The sequence below is a fragment of the Hyaena hyaena genome, unplaced genomic scaffold (genome assembly GCF_003009895.1).
Source record: "Hyaena hyaena isolate Hyena2069 unplaced genomic scaffold, ASM300989v1 scaffold_123, whole genome shotgun sequence".
Lineage (NCBI taxonomy): Eukaryota > Metazoa > Chordata > Mammalia > Carnivora > Hyaenidae > Hyaena > Hyaena hyaena.
This window is the reverse complement of record NW_024080756.1, coordinates 1,595,314-1,615,200: the sequence shown is the minus strand read 5'-3', so window position 1 is coordinate 1,615,200 and position 19,887 is coordinate 1,595,314. Positions and strand designations below refer to the sequence as shown.

Below are 19,887 nucleotides of genomic sequence, written 5' to 3'. Positions count from 1 at the left end.
AGTCCCACCTCTGATGCCTGGGGTGAGAAGGGCCAGGGGAGTAGCTTTGCCCCCTTGCACTTTGTGTAATGAGATCCTCAGGGGGTCTGTTCACATGCAGGCCTGTGACATGTTTGCACATCCACACACTCTAGGATCCAAGGTCCTGTCAGGAAAATAGAAAGCACCTCAGACATTTACATGCAATGAGGGGACTGGCTGCCCAGGGCTGAATAGCTGGGGGGTGGGGGGGCCAGTGAGGTAACCCTGAGGCTGAAGGGACAAAGGAGGAGGCTGTTATGGGAGCTGCAATACTAAGGGCTTTCTAGAGGGGACTGGAGTCACAGAGGAAAGGAAACTGCCTGAAGCAGAGAGAGGGGGGAAAGAAATACCTCCTCCCAGGTTCCCGTTGGCTTAATTCAGCCTGGGTCGAGTTCCCTGCTGGGCAGGGCTGAGCCAGGAAAGGTAAGCTAGCATGCCTGCTATCATTGAATCCTGGAAGTAACCCTAAAAGTAGGTATCATAATCCCCATATCACTGATGGAGAAACCGAGCCTCAGAGACATTAAAAGCCAATACAGCCTACAGCACACATCAGTAACTTGTGGAGCTGAGGCAGAAACTTAGATCTCCCATTCATACACCATACTCTGTCCATTCTCCTTATTTGGTCCCACAGTGGTGTGGGGGGCAGGGATGTCTATTGAGCCACATGGCATTCCAAGCTTCCAAAGGTAGTGATCCTTAACCTCCTGCCCGGTCCTGTGCCGGGAACCATGGTCAAGGGTGCCACATGGTGCTCTGGCTTGAAGGGAGGCCATGGTGGGCCAGGAAGGCCAGCCAGGGTGGTGGGCTCATGGAGGGTCTTGCCCAACCTCTCTGAGCCTCCATGAAAGGCCTCTGTGTGCTCTGCAGAAGGCAGAGCAATGGGCCAATGCACAGGCTGTGCCAGCTAATTATCTAGCTCTCCTTCCGCTCCCTGGAAGACCCTGCCTGCTGGACGGACCAACGTTCTGTGTTTGTAATGTCAGATGGCCTGGTGCCACCTCTCAGCGGGACTGGTATTCAGTTCATCCTTCAGGTGCCTGTTTGGCGCACAGACCACAAACGTCTGCTGGGGTTCTGTTTGGCTTGTGGCAGACTTCCGAGCAGAGAGAGATGGAGAAAGGTGGGGAAGGAGGTGGGGAGCTGGGGGAAGGAAGCCGAGGGCAGCCTTTCCTGGGGAGTGAATCACACACTGTGTGATGGGGGAGGCTGGATCCTGCGCCCCATCCCAAAGAAGGGAAAGGAAAAGAGACGAAAGATTTTCATGCACTTCCGTTGGAAATCCTGAATTACAGTCTGTGAATGCTTTTCCTCCATTGCTTTGCTTCCCCCAACTGTTCCTTTTCTCACCAGTTGGCTATTATTTTCTAACGCATTTTGATAATTACTTTATCAATCAAGAAAGATAAACAAAAGCCTAAAAATACATCCGAGTGAATGAATTCCCAGAGCCAACCAATCTTCAGCACTATGATTTTTATGGGTTTTTTTTTTGTTTTTGTTTTTTGGTCTTCTTTCTACCCAGACGTGCTTGGGAAACAGTTGAAGGGCTTGATTCCTCATTCACTGATGGTTCAGTAGAATATATTACCCATCCTTTGCCCTCCTGGCATTCTTATATAGGGCCAAAAAAATTCAGTGAGTTAAGGAAACGCTATCCAAGCAAAATAAACACCTAAAAAGATGCGCTTACAGTCTTTTCCTTATTAGAATGATTCTTTGCCTTTAGTTTGCTTATTAAATTAACAGAATATTGGGTCAAGCACTACAGGAGCCCATCTTTTAAAAAAATAAAATGCAGGGAGTTTGTATCATTGCACTGCAACTATTTAGGAAGAAAAGGTGCCCAGAATCTCAGTGAATAGAATTCATATTTCAGAGGCCAAAATGCTGTCTAGATATGCCCCATGAGCAACTGGACATAAGCCCCACCTACTAGCCCCCTCTGCCTCTCACAGAGCAGCCCCACCGGGCTTGGCTTCTTAAAGCCCTGGGGAGAGGCCAATGAGTACCCCATTAGGGAAGAGGCATTAGCCGCAACTTCTGCCTCAGTCCTAAATCCATGACCTTGGAATGAAAAGTCAGCGGGGGGCGAAGCACCCCAATGACCAATTGGAAAGGCAGGCCCCGCCTTCCCTACCCTCCAGGCACTTCCCAGTCACTTCCCAAAGTAACAGTGTCCCCTACCAAAAGGGGGTCTGGATTCACTTTCCTATTAAAAACAGCACAGGACTAACAGAGTCAGTAACGATTCCCAACAATCCATTGCAGGTACTACAGGGATATCAGACCTGAAGGAAATCATCCAATTTATAGCTGCTCACATAAAAGCCATCAGGAGAATCATGAAATGATTCTCCATATGGTGCCCTGCCGCTTCCAAAAACTATACGAGAAAGAGGCTTGGAAGGAATTCTTTCCTTTTCAGAGACAAGGAGGGTAGAAACCAAGCATCTGTGGCAACCTGGAAAAGACACTCCTCCCTGACACCCACCCCCTGCACCCTTGGGGTGGCCTGGAGGACCCCTCGGAGCTGCAGCCCAGAAACCCAGGGTCACCGACACTGGCTCTTTAGGCTTCTCCATTAACCAAGCTTATGTTTTCTAGTATAAATGAATTCTACGGTTACATTGTGTGGAAGCTTAGAGACATGGTTTGCCAAATGGAAAAACATTTGGAGGTTGGGAAAATATCTTGCACATAAATTACTGAAGGCACAGAGAATCTAAAAGAAGGATGAAATCAGAAGCCAAGGAAAAGCCGGGAGGGTGCCAAAGTAAAAATGGAGAGAGAGAGACAGACAGGGAAAGCGATGTAATGATTTCTCTTAATGACCTGCCTTCAGACCGAAAAGGCAAATTTCTAAGCAGTGTTCAAGCCTCATAAAAGCCATGTGCCTGACTATTGGGAAATATCCTTTAAATGGTAAGATCAAGCCCTCATTTTTCATCCTTTCCGAGTGGAGCTCTCCATTGATTTTGTTAAGTGCTGGCCACCAGTAAGAAACACAAAAAGCTCGTTGTCCTGACTGGGGCAAAGGCCAGTTACACACTTGTTAATTTCCTGATTTATGACACTGAGAAGATGGAGCCAAGGCAGGGCTTCTGCTCTCCTCTCTGTCTGTGTCTCTGTCTCTTTGTCCTTCTCTCCTTCTCTCTCTGTGTCTCTCTTTTGGTGGTGGTGGTGGAAACTATTAAAACAGAGGCAGATCAGGAAGTTTGTGATAAAGAGAAGCCAGGCTCTCGTCTGACACACGATCTCTCTCTTGGCTTGAGTAAACTTGCTCCTTCAAGGCCTGCCATCGACAGACCCGGGCTCACGTTTCACCACTAAATCTGAGTCAACAATCTCTAATCTGGACACTGGGTTCGGAATCCAGGCTCCGGTTGCACTTGGAAGCCAACAGCAGGGACGAGAGCAGAGGAAAATACGGCCTTTGTTTCTGGTTTGATCGTCCCCACCGAGCGGAGCTGAGGTCATGTGTCGTTTTCTGTCATCAACAAGATAAAAGTTTGCACCTCTCTGGCCCTGAAATGGCTTTCCTGCCATTTATGCTAAGGCCAGCAAGCTCTCTGCCCCGGGATTGGAGGGCCAGGTTTGTAGAGAGCTAAGATTTGGAGTCCTTTTCATCTTTCTGACATGTGATACCATGACATAGGCGGCTCTCGCTGGGTTGCTATGCAGATATACAATTTCTGAAAAGTTACACCCGGAAAACGAAAACCCCGGGCTGGATTAGCGTTTCACAAAGAACAGGGATAAAATGTGTAGCAGTTAGGCTAAAAAGCTAAAAAAAAAAAAAGAAAAAAAGGAAAAAAGAAAAAAAGAGAGAGAGAGAGAAAAGAAAAAAAGAGTGATTTAAAGTTTCATGAAACAAACTCTTTTTAAAGAATCAATAAGTATAAAAGTGTCTTATTGCGTTCCTGGCCTTTGGTCCCAAGCCACGATCCAGCTACTGTGTGACAGTGCGGACCAAATGGCAAAGCAGGAAAAGAAGGTTTTGGTGCAGTGTGGGGTTTGGGGGTGCTGGGAGTGTGCAATAAAAAAGGTGCTGTTGCTTTATAAAACTCTTCTGTCTACCTATAGGTGTTTTCATTGTTTTTATTTTGTGATAATCTTTCCCTTCTGTGTAAATAAACCTAGAAAGAAGAAGGGGGAAAAGTCACCCCACAGGCTAAAGGTTCAGGCTAAATATGCTTCCGGATACACCTCCCCTTTCATTACCAAGGTCAAAGGGCATGCCCTCAGAGCTCACTCACTCACGTGCACCTTTCTGGCACAAATCTTCTTTCAAGTGTTTCAAATATCAGAAATGATCTTATGTGGAACATTTCAATGGAACGTGATGTGCTTGCATGAGAAGTAGCAGAGGGGAAGTGACCGAGGGCTTTCCTTGTTATCCTCAGGACCTGGTGCCTTCCAGCTGAGACTGTATGCTTCTGTTCTGGTGCTCGTCCCCAGCCGCCTTGTCCACACAGCTGAGGAGCTGGTGGCCCCTCACCTGATGCTCAGACACCAGGACTTCCCAACAGCCTCAACTGCAGAGGTTCTGGAGGAAAGCTCAGAGCAGGAGATAGGAAAGGGGACGCAGAGGGTGTAGAGGAGATTTGAGGGACTCAACTAATCCTGCTCCCGCAGGGGATGGGAAGCACAGCCACCAGGATCTCCATCCCCAAACGCTCAACCTTTCAACACTGCGTGAGTGCTGAGTGCTGGGTGCACACAGACAATGCAAAGATAAATCAGGCCCATCCCCTGCTCCCAGGCTGTTAGAGCGAAGCAGATGAGTGGAAGTAAGTAAAGAGCTGTGGAGTGAATCCCCTTGAGTATTCCTGTTTGTTGGAGTGTGAGGCTGGCACTGTTTACAAAGAAGAGTTCTCATTCAGAACAGGAATGTATTGGAGATTAGGTAAAGAAGATATGAGTCGTTGGCTTTTTGGTAACTCAAAAACACTTTTGAACACTTTTCTGCTCCTCTGCATCACTTCCAGGGTTGATCCTGAAGAAGAGATGACATGTGTGAAAGTGACTGGTGTGAAATTGGGCTGCACATACATCAATTAAATGCTCTTTTATTCATGCATGCAGGCATCTATGGATCCACAAGAAGGAGGCTAAAATGTGAGTGTGCTGGTCAAATGTGGGCTCTGCTATCAGATGGACCAAATGTACTTTCAGGCTTTGCCCTAACTTAGCCTCTGTGTGCTCGGTTTTCTCATCCATAAAATGGGAGTAATAACAGTATCCTTCTCACAGGGTTGTTGTGAGGCATAAATAAAATCATGCAACTAAAGGGCATTTGGTACACACTGAATAAATGTCCACTAAAATTAGCAATGGGTTTTGCTCCCTCCTGGAGAGGGTCTGCTGGTTTGGCCCAACCCTAAAGGTGAGGGGTGGTGAGGAAAGAGCGTTAGATCTTCCCAGAGGTCTGAAAGCAGGCTGGAATGACTTCATCAGGCATGCGTTCTGTTGGCTGATTCAGATTCAAACTGAGTTATGACCCGAGTTGACGCTGGTATTTCTGCAGCTGTGCTGTTGAAAGAGCACTGCACGTGGGCACAGAGGGGCCACATTTCAGCTCTATTACTTACTAGCTCAGTGACTTCGGACTGTGGCTTCCTCATGCAGAAACGAGGATTGCACTCATAGCATGTGGTTTCGTGAGGATCGCCTGAGATAGCCTGTGTGACTGGCCCTGTTTGGCATCTGGCACGTGGAGGCCGTAAACATTTCTGTCCATTTATTCAGTCGGCTTAGTCAACTAGGGATCCAGTGACTGAGCCCAAAGGTGACCATGAGGCTTGGATGCAGCCCTTTGCACTCTGCGCAGAGCGATGAAGCCCCCTGTAGCCCCGGCAGCTCCACCCCGGCTTTTGTGTGATGTCCCTTTGCCCATCTAAACAAGTACCAGGGGAGAAAGCCCAGCTTACAGCTCAAAGCATCAGAAGCACGGGAAATGGAAAATACCTGGGGCCTACGTGTCCCCTTTTCCCTGCCCCAGACATTTAGCATGGGTGTCAAAGTGTCTCTCTCCTCTTCCTCTCTCTGAGCTGCTGGGACAGGGCCCTGCTCCATCTCCCTCAAACTTTACCTACGGACACTTGTATTTTTGATGTTCAAAACCAGGTGTCAGGAAAAGTCGGAGTAGATTTTCTCCCTTCTCCAAACACAAAACAAAAGTCGAAGATGTCTCCATCTCATGGCGTAGGCACCAAGGAAGTGACCTGTGGTCTGAGCCATCAGGTGTCCCAGGTCCCAGTGAGGCAGCTTGACACGGCTGTGAGGGTGCGGACCCTGATGCCTGCTTCTGGGTCCTGTCTCTTACTGTGTGCGGCGCCTGCACAGAAAACCCCTTCATCTTCACACCTCAGTTTCTTTGGCTATGAAATGGGAATGATGATAATGGCAGTGCCTCCCTCATGAGGCTGTTGTGAGAATTCAATTATTTAATTTAATAATGTGTGAATGTGTGGAGAGCCCATCCTGGGCTGTGCACAGAGAAACACCTGTCTTATCTGAATGGCCCCCTTCATTCCATCCACAGTCAGTGAGATAGAATGAGAGGCCCTTTCTGGGTATTGATGGAAGCCTATCTTCCCATCTATGAGAGTTTGCAAGGGTCAAGGAGTTATCTCATCTCTAAGGTTCTTCTGGTAAAAAGTGTCATAGTTTCTGTGACACGGCACAGAAACCCCAGTGCAGTGACTGAGCCCCATTCCCTCATGTGGCTCCCCCTGCATTCAGAAGAAGCCCAAAGGTGTGCTGACCAACTGGCCAAAGTGGAGCTGGAGCCGGAGCCCCCCGTCCCTGGAGCACAAGAAACAGAATGAAGGTCTGCAGCCTGTCTGTGTTTGCTGCACAATAGCTCTGGTCATAAGGGCTGCACCGCCCTCCCCCATCACGAGGCTGGACTAATGCCCCACCTTGGCCCAAATTCTCTCTGCCAAGGGTTGCGAGTAGCTTTTCAATGATGCAAAGTTGGGAGGCCTACAGTGCCCTGCCTCCGACGGTCCCAGATGACATGGGAAGAGCAGTATGAGAAGTGGCCTCTGTCTATTTGAAGAGGAGCCATGAGAACCTGAGGGAGGAGCCGTTAATTGTGCCACAGGGAAATCAGGCTTGGCTTCATCAAGGAGTAGCATGTAAACTGAGCTTTGAAGGAGTGGTTTATCAATTGCAATAATAATAACAATTAATATTAATAATAATGGTTTTCCATGTGCTGGGCCTAGACTATACAAGGAAAATAAGGCAGGATCCCTACCCTCAAGGACTTTGCAGACTAGCAAAGGGCACAGACAGGTGAGCAGCTGGACAAGCAGAGTGTGGTGGACCCTGGGGACATAGGCGGACACAGAGGGGTGCCTGCCCCAGCAGGGGAGAGGAGAAAGAGGCTCCCAAGGGCTCCCCAGTGGGGAATCACCCAAGCGGTTCGCTGAGTCTTGAGGAGTTGTAGAAACTGCCCAGGGAAGATGAGGGGAAGGCATTCATGGCAGGGACACCTTGATATGCAAAGACCGAGGACAGGAAAGAGCAGGGGTGTCGGGAAGCGTATCTGCTACACAGGTGGAGAGCAGGCAGACCTGGCAAGGCCACAGGGGCCAAGCCCAGAGGACTCTGATTGTCCTGTGAAGCCCTTGGCTTTGCTTCTGTAGGCCACAAGGAATCACTGAAGAGTTTTAAGCAGCGTGTGACTTGTCCCAGGGTGAGGCCCTGTTGTAGCTGGTCAAGGAAGGGAGGACTCTGGGCCCTGGGGTGGAGGAGGAGAAGCCAGGGAGGGAAGCGAGGCCCTATGACTCTCGAGTGCCTTTGCACCTGGGCCTCGGCTCTGGCCTTTGGCCATGTCATGTAGGCAGCATGAGCTGATGCCTCTAGGCCTGCTTATGGCTCAGGCTGTCCTTCCAATGTCAAGGGAACACCTGCAGTGCAAGGGGAGGGCAGCTTTGCAAAGCTGTGAGTCTAGGCTCCAGATGTGCAATTACATACATCCTGGAAAATATCCGAAGAGATTTCCTGGTGAAACAAAGAAACAGTCCATCTTTTCAACAGCCAGCCCATCTTCTGGTTACCTGTGAGCTACTGGGGCAGGGGCTGGGAGCTTGATTCTTCTTCCTGTGCCCCCTCAGCATCAGACATGGGGCCCTGTGTTCTGTGGGGGTTTGATAATAACCAATGAGGAAGACACTGCCTGACTGGTTTCTCAGAAAACAGAGTGGCCTCAGCACTTCCTCACTCCCAATAAGGTGTGGTGGGCAGAAACCACGGACCTCCAACCCTCTGGCTTCGTTTAAAATGAGAGCCACTTTGGAACAAAACCAAATTGCTGCCACAATCTTACAGGAAGTCAAAATGACTCTTTATGAGGATGTCAACAGTTTTTCTCCAGACTGAATGTGTGGCTTGGGCTCTGGCACCACACCTCATGGGTTCAAATCTCATTCTGCAACTCACGGGCTGTGTAATCTTGGGCAATTACTAAACTCACCGAGCTTCCGGTTCTTCTTTTAGTCTGTGGATTAAATGAGGACAATGTACATATGCTCAGCACATGCTAGTAGTCTTTGGCGTTAGGACTTCTATTTCTCTTTATATATCATTTTGATAGCCCAAGAGGATTCTGTGTTCAGGGATCACCGAGATTAGGAGAAGGAAGGGAAGGGAAAAGGTGTGTTGATGTCTCAGGAGATGACATGAAATCCTTTCATGTTGGAACAAAGGTATCTTTTGTTTCCAGAAGGGTCACAATGTTTGCTCAACAATCTTGGACTACGACAAAAGCAACATCAGCATCCTGGATGACTGTCTCTGTGGCCAAGTCCAGATGAATAATGCTATCTGGGACTCTGCACCATACAGCCACAGCTGGGTGCCCCAGCCCCTGGCACGTCCTCGGCTGGGTCTGATGGAGTTGTCGTCATACGCGTGACCCCACACCAGGAACCTCCAAGATTCCCTCCAGTTTCCATGAGAGAAAAGAAACCTGGTTTCCAGAATCCACTCCTAGGAAGGTCACTTACAAGAAACCGCTGACAGTGCCTATGTTCTTCAATAAGTTGAACCACACCTGTGTGGGACTCAGCACCTCAATTCACTTTTCTAGGCTTCAGTTTTTTCGCCTGCAGGACAGGAGGATGAGACACGGTCTACACTGGGGGGTACCAGTACGAGTACTAGAACGAAGTACTAGTGTACTACCCACCTTAGACGTTTCCTGACGTTTCATTCAGGTACCAAGGAAAAACCAGATTGACCCACCCATTCGCGCAAAGTTAAAACAAAAGCAACTCCCAGCCCAGAGGGTGAGAGGTGTACTGGTGGGAATGGAACCCGCAGGGGAGGTTTGCAACCACTGGATGGTGCTCCTTGGAGCCAAAAATAAAAAAATGATCAGGACTGAGAGAGCAGTTGGGAGGCACACACAACGTACAGGCCCAGGATCTCACTGCGCATGCGCCTTGGTGTTGCCCGCTAAGGGCACGCTGGCTGGGGGAGCAGACCCTGGAACAGGCCAGCGGGCTCCGGTTTGCACACAAGCACGAGACACACAGCAGGTGCGGAAGGCCGGTGTCACCCCTATATCTCGACGTCTTTTAAAACTGACTAACTTTATTTTTTAAAAAAATTTTTCCCCCTGGGAGAAAGAAATGAACGCCTTCTATAACCAGGAAAATAACAACGATAGTCATAATAATGAGAAAAGCGAAATAAGCACATGTAAGTGCATTTTTTTCTTAGAGATTTATTTTTGTTTGATGAAGCTGACACCAGTCAGGGAGAGAGGAGAACGCTGGGCGCCCCGCAGGGGAGTGAGCACCCAGAGGAGGGGGCTGCTGCTTCCTGCGGGGGTTGGGGGTGGGTTTGGCGTTGGGGTCTGGTTGTTTGTTTAATTTGTTGCTGGAAGTTTTCCTTTTGTTCACTTCTATAAATCTCTCCCTGGGCTTTCGAGCTTCCCCTCCCTCCCACCTCCCTTCCCCTGCCCCCCTCCCCCAATTTCATTTTTAAAAAGCGAGCTCGCTCGCCAGGTGTGTCCCCCAAGCTCTCACAGCTCTAATAAATAAGGAGCACCTGTAAAACAGTAGCTTGACGTGTTAAGTGACTCTGTACAAAGGAGAATATAGAAATACAGTATGTACACCGCATCCACGGGTCCCGTGGCGCTTCAGGGCCGGCGCCACCCGGCCCCCCAGCCTTGCCCGCCCCCACCTCGCAGGCCGCCCCTCCAGCCTCCCGCTCAGCGGCCTGTGGGCGGGGGCACCTGGACCCCGCAAGAGGGAACAATTGCTTTATCTGAGTTAGTAAACAGATACACTGAATCACAAGGTGATTTGATTTTTTTTTTTTAGTTTTCTTCTTTTTTTTGATTTTTTTCTTATTTTTTCTCTTTTTTTTTTTTTTTTTCTGTACTCATCAGAATGGGATACTCCACGACTGTCTCACCAACTCAGTGCCAGTACACATGCTCTAGAGGACTTCTGGACTCGCAGCTACAACTGTACAAGTGCACACAAGAAAATCTACCCTGTTATCCTCCACCCACTGATTGAGGATCGAATTGCACATTTCTCTTAACCATGACAGGAGAAAGCAAACAGTGAAACAGAATCATGGGCGATCTTTCTCACTTTCCCTCTTGTTTTCACTGGTTTGTCCATACCATTCTAATTATCATAAAAGGACTCTGCGTATAGAGAGATTGCTTCACTGACTTCCTGGATCACCGAAAACCATCAGGGTTGAAATTTCATCCAAGTCTTTCGTGACGCCCAGCAAATATTCGCCCTCGGATTATTTTACACCTTGAGGGCATTTTGGTCTTCAGTTCAACACTCTTGCTCTGTTCCCAAATGGGGCGCTATTTAGGAGAATTTAAAGAGAAAGCTGAGAAGAATAAACATTTACCGAGTTCTCTTGGCATTCAGTCTCTGAAAAACCACAGTATAAACTATTCATGCTGCTTCTTACATCTGTCAAATCGAAAATTAAAAGCCATAAAAGTGTAACACTGAAAATATGGCATTAAAAAGGATAAAGGTGGCTTTTGTAAAAATAACAAGAAAAGTATATTAGCCAATAAAATATTCTAACTCTTCATTTAAAAGTGCATCCTGGGCAGGACAGAGATGAATCTGAAGCGTTGGGACTCCAGCATGATTCCTCTCCGCCTTCAAAACGTGAACAGTATAGGTCCAAAACCGTACAATGCAAATCACAATTCTTCGTGTAGCAGCAAAACCACAGCAGTTTTTAAAATGACTAAAAAAAGATTTTTTTGTTTTCAAATTCGTATCATCTTCCAGCCTCACCCTCTGAGCCTTGAAGATGGAGCGGGGGGAATACCTACATTGGTCCTTGTGGCTTGTTGGTGTTCTGTTTTGCTTTTTAAAACCAGGGGCGAAATCCCTAAGTTCCTCTGGGGAGAAGCAGAGACGGTGGTGGCCGCAAGAAGGCTGGGCCGCTTGGTAGGTCCAAGACGCGCTGGCTTCTCTGGGCTGGAGGCCACCGAGGGAGGGCTGCTTCCTCGGAGATGCTTAATGACAGGAAGCGGCTTTATTTGTTTGAGTTTTAGCCAGAGGGGGTGGTGAGCTGACCAGCTGGTGTCATTGGATGGCGGGACATGGTTTGCTCTGCGCCCTCTCTCCACGCAAGGTACCCTGTGAGTGAGTGTTCCTGGAAAAACAGAAGATGGGGGCCCGTCAGAATCCGCCGGGTCAAACCACACCCCCGCCCCACGTGGGGAGGACCCAGGCATGAGTCAGAGCGGCACACTCCGGCCGGCCCATCAGGTCAGACCTACGCCAAGTCCCCAGAACTAGAGCAGCGCAGCTTGACTTTGACGTGTCTTTAATTCACGGTTCTGCTCGGAGTCGGCCCCGCCAGCTTTGTGTGAGGACATGAAACACGAGTCGCTTCTTGGAATACCATAATGAGCACGGTGCACCACGCCCTCGCCCAAAGACCACAACAGCATCCTTGGCCACCGGGCAACCCTCGCCCTCCGCGCTGCTGCACACTCAACTGGCAACTCTTCTGAATTGCCCAAGGTCACCCCCAAAAGGAGGCAAGGTCATCGGGGGACCCTGGAGCTCCAGACCTCACACTTGTACTCCATGTAACAGCTCTGGTATCTGCTGCAGAGGAGGAAAGCCAAGAGATTCACTTTTTAGCACATGGACAATTACTGTGGACACGTGGGCCTATCTTCAGAGGTTTTCTACAGAGGCAGCCAGTAGCTGGAAGAAGTGCGCTTCTCTGTGGGTCTTGTCTGACAAGGGTGAGCTGTTCACATCTCCTGATACCCAAACCAAATAGTAGCATGGGACAGGAAGACAAACCAGCTGGGCATCAGGATCCCAGGGCAGAGGGTCTGAACAGGATTGTTCACCAGGAGAGTCAATTTTGGGAGAATGCTCACCCCAATTTTTACCACAGAGGTGAGGCTCTGCCTCTCCATCCACATTGACTTATTTCATTTGCTATCAGTCCCTTGGTTTGAAATATAACCTCCCAAGGACGCTCAGTTACTCCTTGTAAACTGCCTCTGAGAAGTCTGCCAACCAAACTGTAAAGTCCCTGAGGTTTGGCGATGTGTCTGTTTTGCTCCAAACCCAGCCCCTGGGTCAGCTAGACACACATCTGTCAAGTGAAGGAGGGTCAAGCAGCTCTGGTTCCCCACACCCCAAAACAATACCTTTTTTTCCTGCTGATGCATGAGGATGTCAGAAATGTGAATGGGTAAAATCTGGCTAACGTGAGGTGGTGACAGAGGACTCGTAAACATCTTTACAACTGTTGAGATTATTCCTAGAACAATGAACAAATAATTTCAGAGAGGTGCTAGAATTTGAAACGTGAAGGGACCCCAGAGATAATATAATTTTCTCATTTTATAGAAGGAGAAAAAGAGGCCACAAAGAGACCTGGAAATTTGCTCAGGGTGTCTGCAGCATGAATTTAGCACAAGCATGAGGAGGTCAAAATGCCCACTGGGAAGACTAAGTACAAGCTTGTGCTTTGAACCCTGCTATCCAAACCCCGGTGTTAATGGTAACGATAATAATGATCAGCCAAAAACAAGGTTTGAAAATCTGAATGTGCATGACAGGAAATGCCTGAGTTCCCCAAATCACATTAAATCACCAGATCTGTGTGTATTTAATATGTATATTAAATAACCAAAGTGAAAATGCAAAACACCGCAAATATGCAATGGGGGTGGAATTACAAGGCCATGGAAACCTTTTTGTTTGGCATGGTCACATTTGGAAATGTGGGTATTTATCTCTGAATCAAGAGCTCATTTTTATTTCTTTCTTTTCTTCTTGCTTTCTCTCTCTCTCTCCTTTCCTTCCTTCTTTTCTTTCTTTTTCTCTTTTCCTTTGAGAATGAGACAATGGCAAGGAGGGATACTGAAATAAAAATGCCAAGAGCCACTATCAAATGAGAGGTCATAAAGAATTGGAGAGGAGCCTCAGAAATCACAAATGGATCCAAAGACACAAGTGTAGCTTCTTCTGGGACAGTTCATTTGCACTTAGGGAGCACAGCCTGGAACTTGCCATGGAGGGAGGAAAGCCATCCCCACCTCTGGGCTCGGGACCAAGAATGACCAAATCTCATAGTCAGAGGGGGCCTCTGCATCTTTGCTTTAAAAAGGAGAAGAGACAAAGAAGCATTTAACGCTTTCTTCCAGTGACTGGGAACCGCCGCCATTTTGAATGACTTAAGAATGTTCTAACTGCTTTTTCAAGGATGTGGCTTTTTTTCCTTTAATGTAATCATGACCTCAAAAAGAGGAATATTTCTCAAGTGAGTTTCTTTATATTCAAATCACCTTTGGACAAAGGCCAAACATGGACAGCATCAGCCTACTTGGAGAAAATTTCAAGGCTTTCATAAGGGACTGGGAAAACGGGATTATAATGAGAGCCATTCTGGAACCTTAACTACAGCATTTGCCATCCCAAACACTATAATAATCATTATTATTCTCTGGTATCTATTATTGTCTGGTAAATAATATGTGTTTTCCCCCCAAGTTCTAAAGGGTGCAGCTGCACCACACTCTATTTTTTGCAGCCCATTCCTGCTGCTCTGAAACCCTCCTCACACAGAGCTTATTTTAAGAGAATGGCAAAGTAGACCATTTGTGTGCTGTTTCCTTCCCTCTCACCACATCCTTGCCATGTCTGGGACACACACAAAGGCCAGATGGTGGCAGTACAAGTCCCTTTCTGCCGCTAACATTTGAGGAGGGGGTGGTACTGAAGTCGCCCTCACTTGTTCCCATGGCTCTGGCTGGCTCAGGGCAGCCCCCTTGCTGGTGACCCGGGGTATAGACTGGAATCAATGAAATCGAAGAACCAAGCTTGGGCTTCACCTTCCTGGAGTTATTGGTATGCAGAGTATGAAACTCAAGAGTGGGGAGGAAGCAAGCTTGCAGTTTTGGAAAGTGATCGTGACGAAGTTCCAGAGCCCGAACCAGCTCCTACTTTGCCCTTGCCAAACAGAGGGATCTTATGGAAAATCTATCCAGTTTGAAGTTCTTGATCTGAGCAAAGGGGAAATTACTATAAGTGAGACAGAGACACACAAGTTACAGTCCAGCGTATCCCCTTCCTTAACCTCCCCAAGCCTTGATTCCTCCTCTCTGAAATGGATGTCTTGGGGAGATTTACTATTATATCTTCTATCTCTCAAGTTCTGTGACCATAGGATCTTTGGACCAAAGCCAGCGTCAAGTATGTAAGATTACAAACTTGAACAGCTTGATATCAATCTGTGTATTAGGAAGACAATTAATTTCTGAACTCCAAAGCACAAAGTTTCAGAATCTCCTTTCTATTAATCTCTCTTTTACATGCGCGCACTCGCGCGCACACACACACACACACACACACACACCCCACCCCTCTGGCAGGTTTTTGGAGTATCCCTTAATGCAGGAAGTTCTGGAGACATGGCTATACTTGCGCCTCACACTTGGGTTTTCCTGTGAGTCCAGGGTTCATCTGAAGGCAGGACAACCCCAGGGTCCTGTTGCATGGAGTCCCACACGCACACAGCCCATTCTGTGCACCACACATTTACCGTGCTTGCAGACCAGCTCTATAGTGCATCGTCTCCCGCAGGCCTGTATGGCCAGGGCCTTCAGAATCCCAGGCCCCTCTTGCCCCTTCAGGCCAGAGGAATGAAGCATCGTCCTCAGGGAGTGCATAACCAAGTGCACTGAGAGGCCCTCTGTCTGCCTGGCACTTTCCCTTTTTTACATCAGGAAAGCATTGCTAAGAATATGATTGAGTTACTCATCCTCCTTTACCACACAGTAATTTTCAGAGAATTATGGAGAAGAGAAATGTGCCTGAGTACTAAGAAATGTTTCCGATGTTGATACTATCAAAATAGGACCGTTCTCACCTTTCCTTCTTTGGCCTTTACAGCCTAAGACTTATGCTCGTTGTCTTTAAAACAAAGTTTTATGCTTTCCAAGCAACCACTCCCAAAAGTAAATGTGTGTCCAGAGAAAAATGTGTGTCTTATTCTACATCCCAACATTTGCAAGCTGGTCCTTCCACGGTGCAAGAGTCCATTTCTGCCAGGAAGCCTGCCTCGATTTATCTAATCCACTTTCCACACTTTTACTCTTCTTTCTTTCCTCAAATACATTTGTAATTAGCATAATCAAAACCCTTTAGGTCTGTCCTGTCTTACCTGTTTAGAAGGCAAGCTCCCCGTGTCTGCCATATTTATTACCCGAGTCTAAAACCCCGTGCCATCAACTCTATGATGTGCAAGAAATGTCCTCTGCTGAGGCACCTGGCCTCTGTCCAGTTGCCTGAGCCTTACAGAGATGCAGCTCACTTGGGCCCATCGGCCCATCACTTATCACGGTTAAATACAGCCATTACGTGCTGGCTTCGGCCACGCTGTTTATCTGGGACAATAATGAGTCCCCAAGGACTGGACTGCTCTCAGGTAGCTGCAGCTATTCTGGGACGCTCACAAGAGTAGAGCCCAGCGGTCAATGAGCAGAGTCACCTGCATCAGCTGATAAACGCAAGTATGATGCCAGATAGTGGTCTCCACAGGAAGCCCTTGGTGAGGTTTTGCCAAAAAATGGTTCCTCCTCTACCCCATCAACCACTGCTTCATGAAGTTTTGAAATGGCTTTTACCAAGACAGAAATGGCTTTCATTTGTGAAGTGGATGGCATCTCTTTTCTTACAGCTCATTAGTTGGTGAAAGTAATTGAAAAACCTAGTGTGCTTGTTATGGGAAATAACCAGTGGTGGGGGGAGGGGTATGGGAGCCAAGGGCGAGCTTCAGTTAGCTAAGTGCCAGGCTCTGGTCTGAACTGCAACTTCATCACCACTGTGCTGCTCTCCCCACGGCTCTGAGAAGCCAAGGCTCATGTATATTTAACAGAAAAAAAAAAAAAAAAAGCCAAACATAAGGCCTTGCTTAATGTTCTCCTTTAGCAATATCTCTTATTTTATTCTTTAATCAATAAAAATCACAACCATAGGAGACCACTTACTGGGATAACTCCACCTTTAATTCCTTGTGTTACAAATTAAAATTTTGGTTTTCTTTGCCAGGCTGGTTTGATGGGTTAAATGAGTAGAGTCCTGTTGATTCTCATAAGTGGTCACTGCTATTTCTTGCTGATCCCTAAAAGCTCCTAGGGGACCAAGAACCTCAGCCATGAACTTCATCTTGTGCATTCATAGAAATCCTTTTCTTCATCCTGGACAGGTGAGCTTCTTAAACTACCTCACATCCTTTCTGGAACCTGGGAGTTTAGGCAAACCAAACGACCCTGGCCCTGGCCCTTCCCTGAAAGCATGTGGGGAGTCATGACTAAGAGAATACATTTTCGTAAATGCACTGGGGCAGGTGGTGACCTCCCTTCACAAAAGAGAAAAATAAAATAAAGGAGACTTACATAATATAGCTAATGTTCAGCAGGAAATTTTGAAGGCGAGCCAAGAGCCCTATGTCTCTAGCTTTTAGGACCAAGCACTTCCTATCATGGTTTGGCAAAGCTGCAGGTTTCCCCCCCCACCCCCAAAGAAAGAAGTCAACTTTTACTGAGCATCTACTTTATGTCAATTACTGCACTGGACACTTTTATATACTTATTTCACTTGAAAACAAGCACATTTTATATACTTAATCTCACACACTTAATTCATTGAAACGACAATGCTACTTAAGTATTTACTATTGTCCCCATTTTGCAGGTGAGGAAACTTACCTAGGAAGGTTGAGAAGCTTACATGGTCAAGGTCACTAGCATGAAAGGGGCAGAGTAAGGTTGAGTCCAGCTCCTAGGACTCCAAACTCCATGCTCCCGTCCAGGGAATGCCTTCCTCAGTTCGGGTTTCATCTTTCCCGTCCCTTCCCCTGACAAGTAGGGGTCATAGTGTCAGGGATGTAAGGGGCCCTGGAGACATACACAGTCCATCTCCTTTGCTTTACAAACAAGAATGCTGAGAAGTTATTTGATAAGAAAATATAATTACATTTTCATTCAAGTTTCATCCAATACACAAACTAGCTAATGCTGGTTCATGTACCTTCTAAAAATTCTGCCTTGGACAAAAAAAAAAGTAGATGTTTATTGTGTTAAGATTGAATTTGTTATTTCTCTATGTTAGCTGACCATGGGCACTCTAGGTTCAAAGAAGAAGAAGGCAAAGAAAAGAATGTGGCAAGGAGCTATGGTTTATGGACCAACTGTAGATTGGGGGATTTTAGGTGGGATCTGGAAAGGTGGTCTTTCTGGCACTTTATCTATTCTTTACAATCAATCCATGAGGAGGGAGGGCGGGAAGGAGAGTGAGAGATATTAAGAGAGACAGAGAGGAGAGGCTTCATGTTCACAGAAACTTCACTGTACAAAATAAGAGCTAGCATACTGACCTCCCCCACCCGATTGCCCACCCCCACCCCCGCACAGCCAAGGAGATGGAGAGTGTGGTTAATAATTACTTCTCTGCAAAGCGTTCACCCTCCCGACCCCAGATGTTCAGGCACAACTTATTTCCTCTCTGAGATCAGCTGCCCAACATGAGGAAGCGATACCGTGGGTGGCAAAAATATGCCTCTGGTTCTTGGCACAGGGCATGTAACTCAAGCAGCTTTGGTCATATCTAGTGTCCCACTGAGAGAAAAGGCAGATGAGGACTCAGGTTCTAATCCTGGCTATGCCACTCTGACCTTGAGCATTTGCTCTGTTTGTCCCAGTCTCTACTATTAAAAGAGCAACCAGACATCTTACAAGTTCTGGAATGGTATCCCCAACACCCAAGGTTGAGAGCACAGAAGTGTTTCATCACCTTGCATTCCACATCCAAAGAAAGCAAGCTCTGGGCTACAGGGGCCGCCATGACAATTCTTTAAACAAGCACCTACTATGTGCCAGGTACTTCCTTGGCATTTTAACCAAGGTTATCTACCACTGCCACCTGATGACTCTATGAGGTAGGAGGTCTTATCTTCATTTTCTTATATATGGGATGTGCTCAGTGATCTTGCATGGGGACTCTGAAGCCAGGCTACCCATCAGATCTCAGTGTTGTCATTTACTGACCAAGGACACAAGATAGGAGACTTAGCTTCTCTGGTCCTCAGTTACTTCATTGGAAAAATGGATTTAATAATGGTATTCCATAGGGTTGTTGTGGGCACATAACCTCTGAACACTGCCTATGCATAAAATGTCCTCAATAAATGTTAGCTGATACAATTATTTAACAAGAGAATGCAGGCACAAAGAGGTTATAAAGCTTTTCCAAACTCTCATAGCTGGTAAGAGAGATGGCCAGTTTTCAAATCCAAGCAGGCCTTACTCCTGCCTTACACGTTCTCCCAGGTCTTACGGTCTTTCTAACAGGGCAGTATCTGCCAGCTGTAGGGCATCTATGATGTGCCACACTGTACATGTGTTCTTTCCTACCCCTCACAGTAATGTCATCGTCACTCAGAGGAGACAAGTCACCTCCTTCCTCACATCCCGAGAGGCTCTGCCAGGATCTGGACCCAGGCTGGCCCAACTCCAGAGCTGATGTTCTCTTCCATAAAAGCACACCACTGCCTTCCTTCATGACTGGAAGCCCCCTGTCTGTGCACGTGGAAACTTCAGAAGAAGGTCTATGGCACAAGGGATTAAAAAAGATAAAAGGGCATCTCTAAAAGTTGTCTAAGTCCCTTGACAGAACCCGCAGGCCCTGGGAGAACGGGATTCAGACACTGTGGAAATCTTAGAAGATGTATGAGGAAGAGCATGTCGCCCAAGCATTATGGCTGCTCTCTGGTCCAAGGCCAGAGCTTTTGGATGTCACTGTAGCTGCTGTCCCAAGCTCCATGCTCATCAGCAGGGAATCCTCTGCTGGGGGAGCACTGCCTGCCTCTGTGTGCCCACGAGTCCTAGCCGACAGCCCACATCATGCCTGGTTGGCCGGTCAACAGCTCTGGGCAGCTGGCTGGTCAGAGGGCGAGGCTCTATTTCTGCAGCAATCTGGGGCCTGGCCAGCACCCCTGACTGGACTGTGAAATGGTCTGTCAGTCGTGAGGTTTTCTTCCATGCGCTGTGAAGCCTCTTGATGCCTACGCTGGTCACAACGAAAGTTCTGCCTCCCAATGCACTGCTACAGTGCTTTACACACTTGAAGTACACATGTGGCAGCCTACGCCCCTCACACCGTAGTGATAATATCCCGCAACGTTTAGAATCAACCACTGGTAATTAGCCTGTCATCAGAATGCAGCAATCAGCTTTAGGGATGCCAGTCTTTCTCCTGCTTCCTTTCAGTCTATGAACAGCTGCTAAAGTAATTTTCCCCCAACACAGATTTCATC

The 19,887-nt window shown here is 47.5% G+C and overlaps 1 protein-coding gene across 3 annotated transcripts in view; it reads right to left on the bottom strand.

Moving 5' to 3' along the window:
- Positions 1-10,408: 10,408 nt before the first annotated feature.
- The window catches only part of LOC120235208 (sine oculis binding protein homolog), a 165,045-nt gene continuing 155,566 nt past the window's right edge, over positions 10,409-19,887 (bottom strand). For 2 of the 3 annotated variants that reach the window (XM_039237402.1, XM_039237399.1), the window contains one exon: positions 10,409-11,694. The gene's annotated coding sequence lies outside the window, so the exon portion shown is untranslated. The other variant, XM_039237401.1, reaches the window with a different exon arrangement.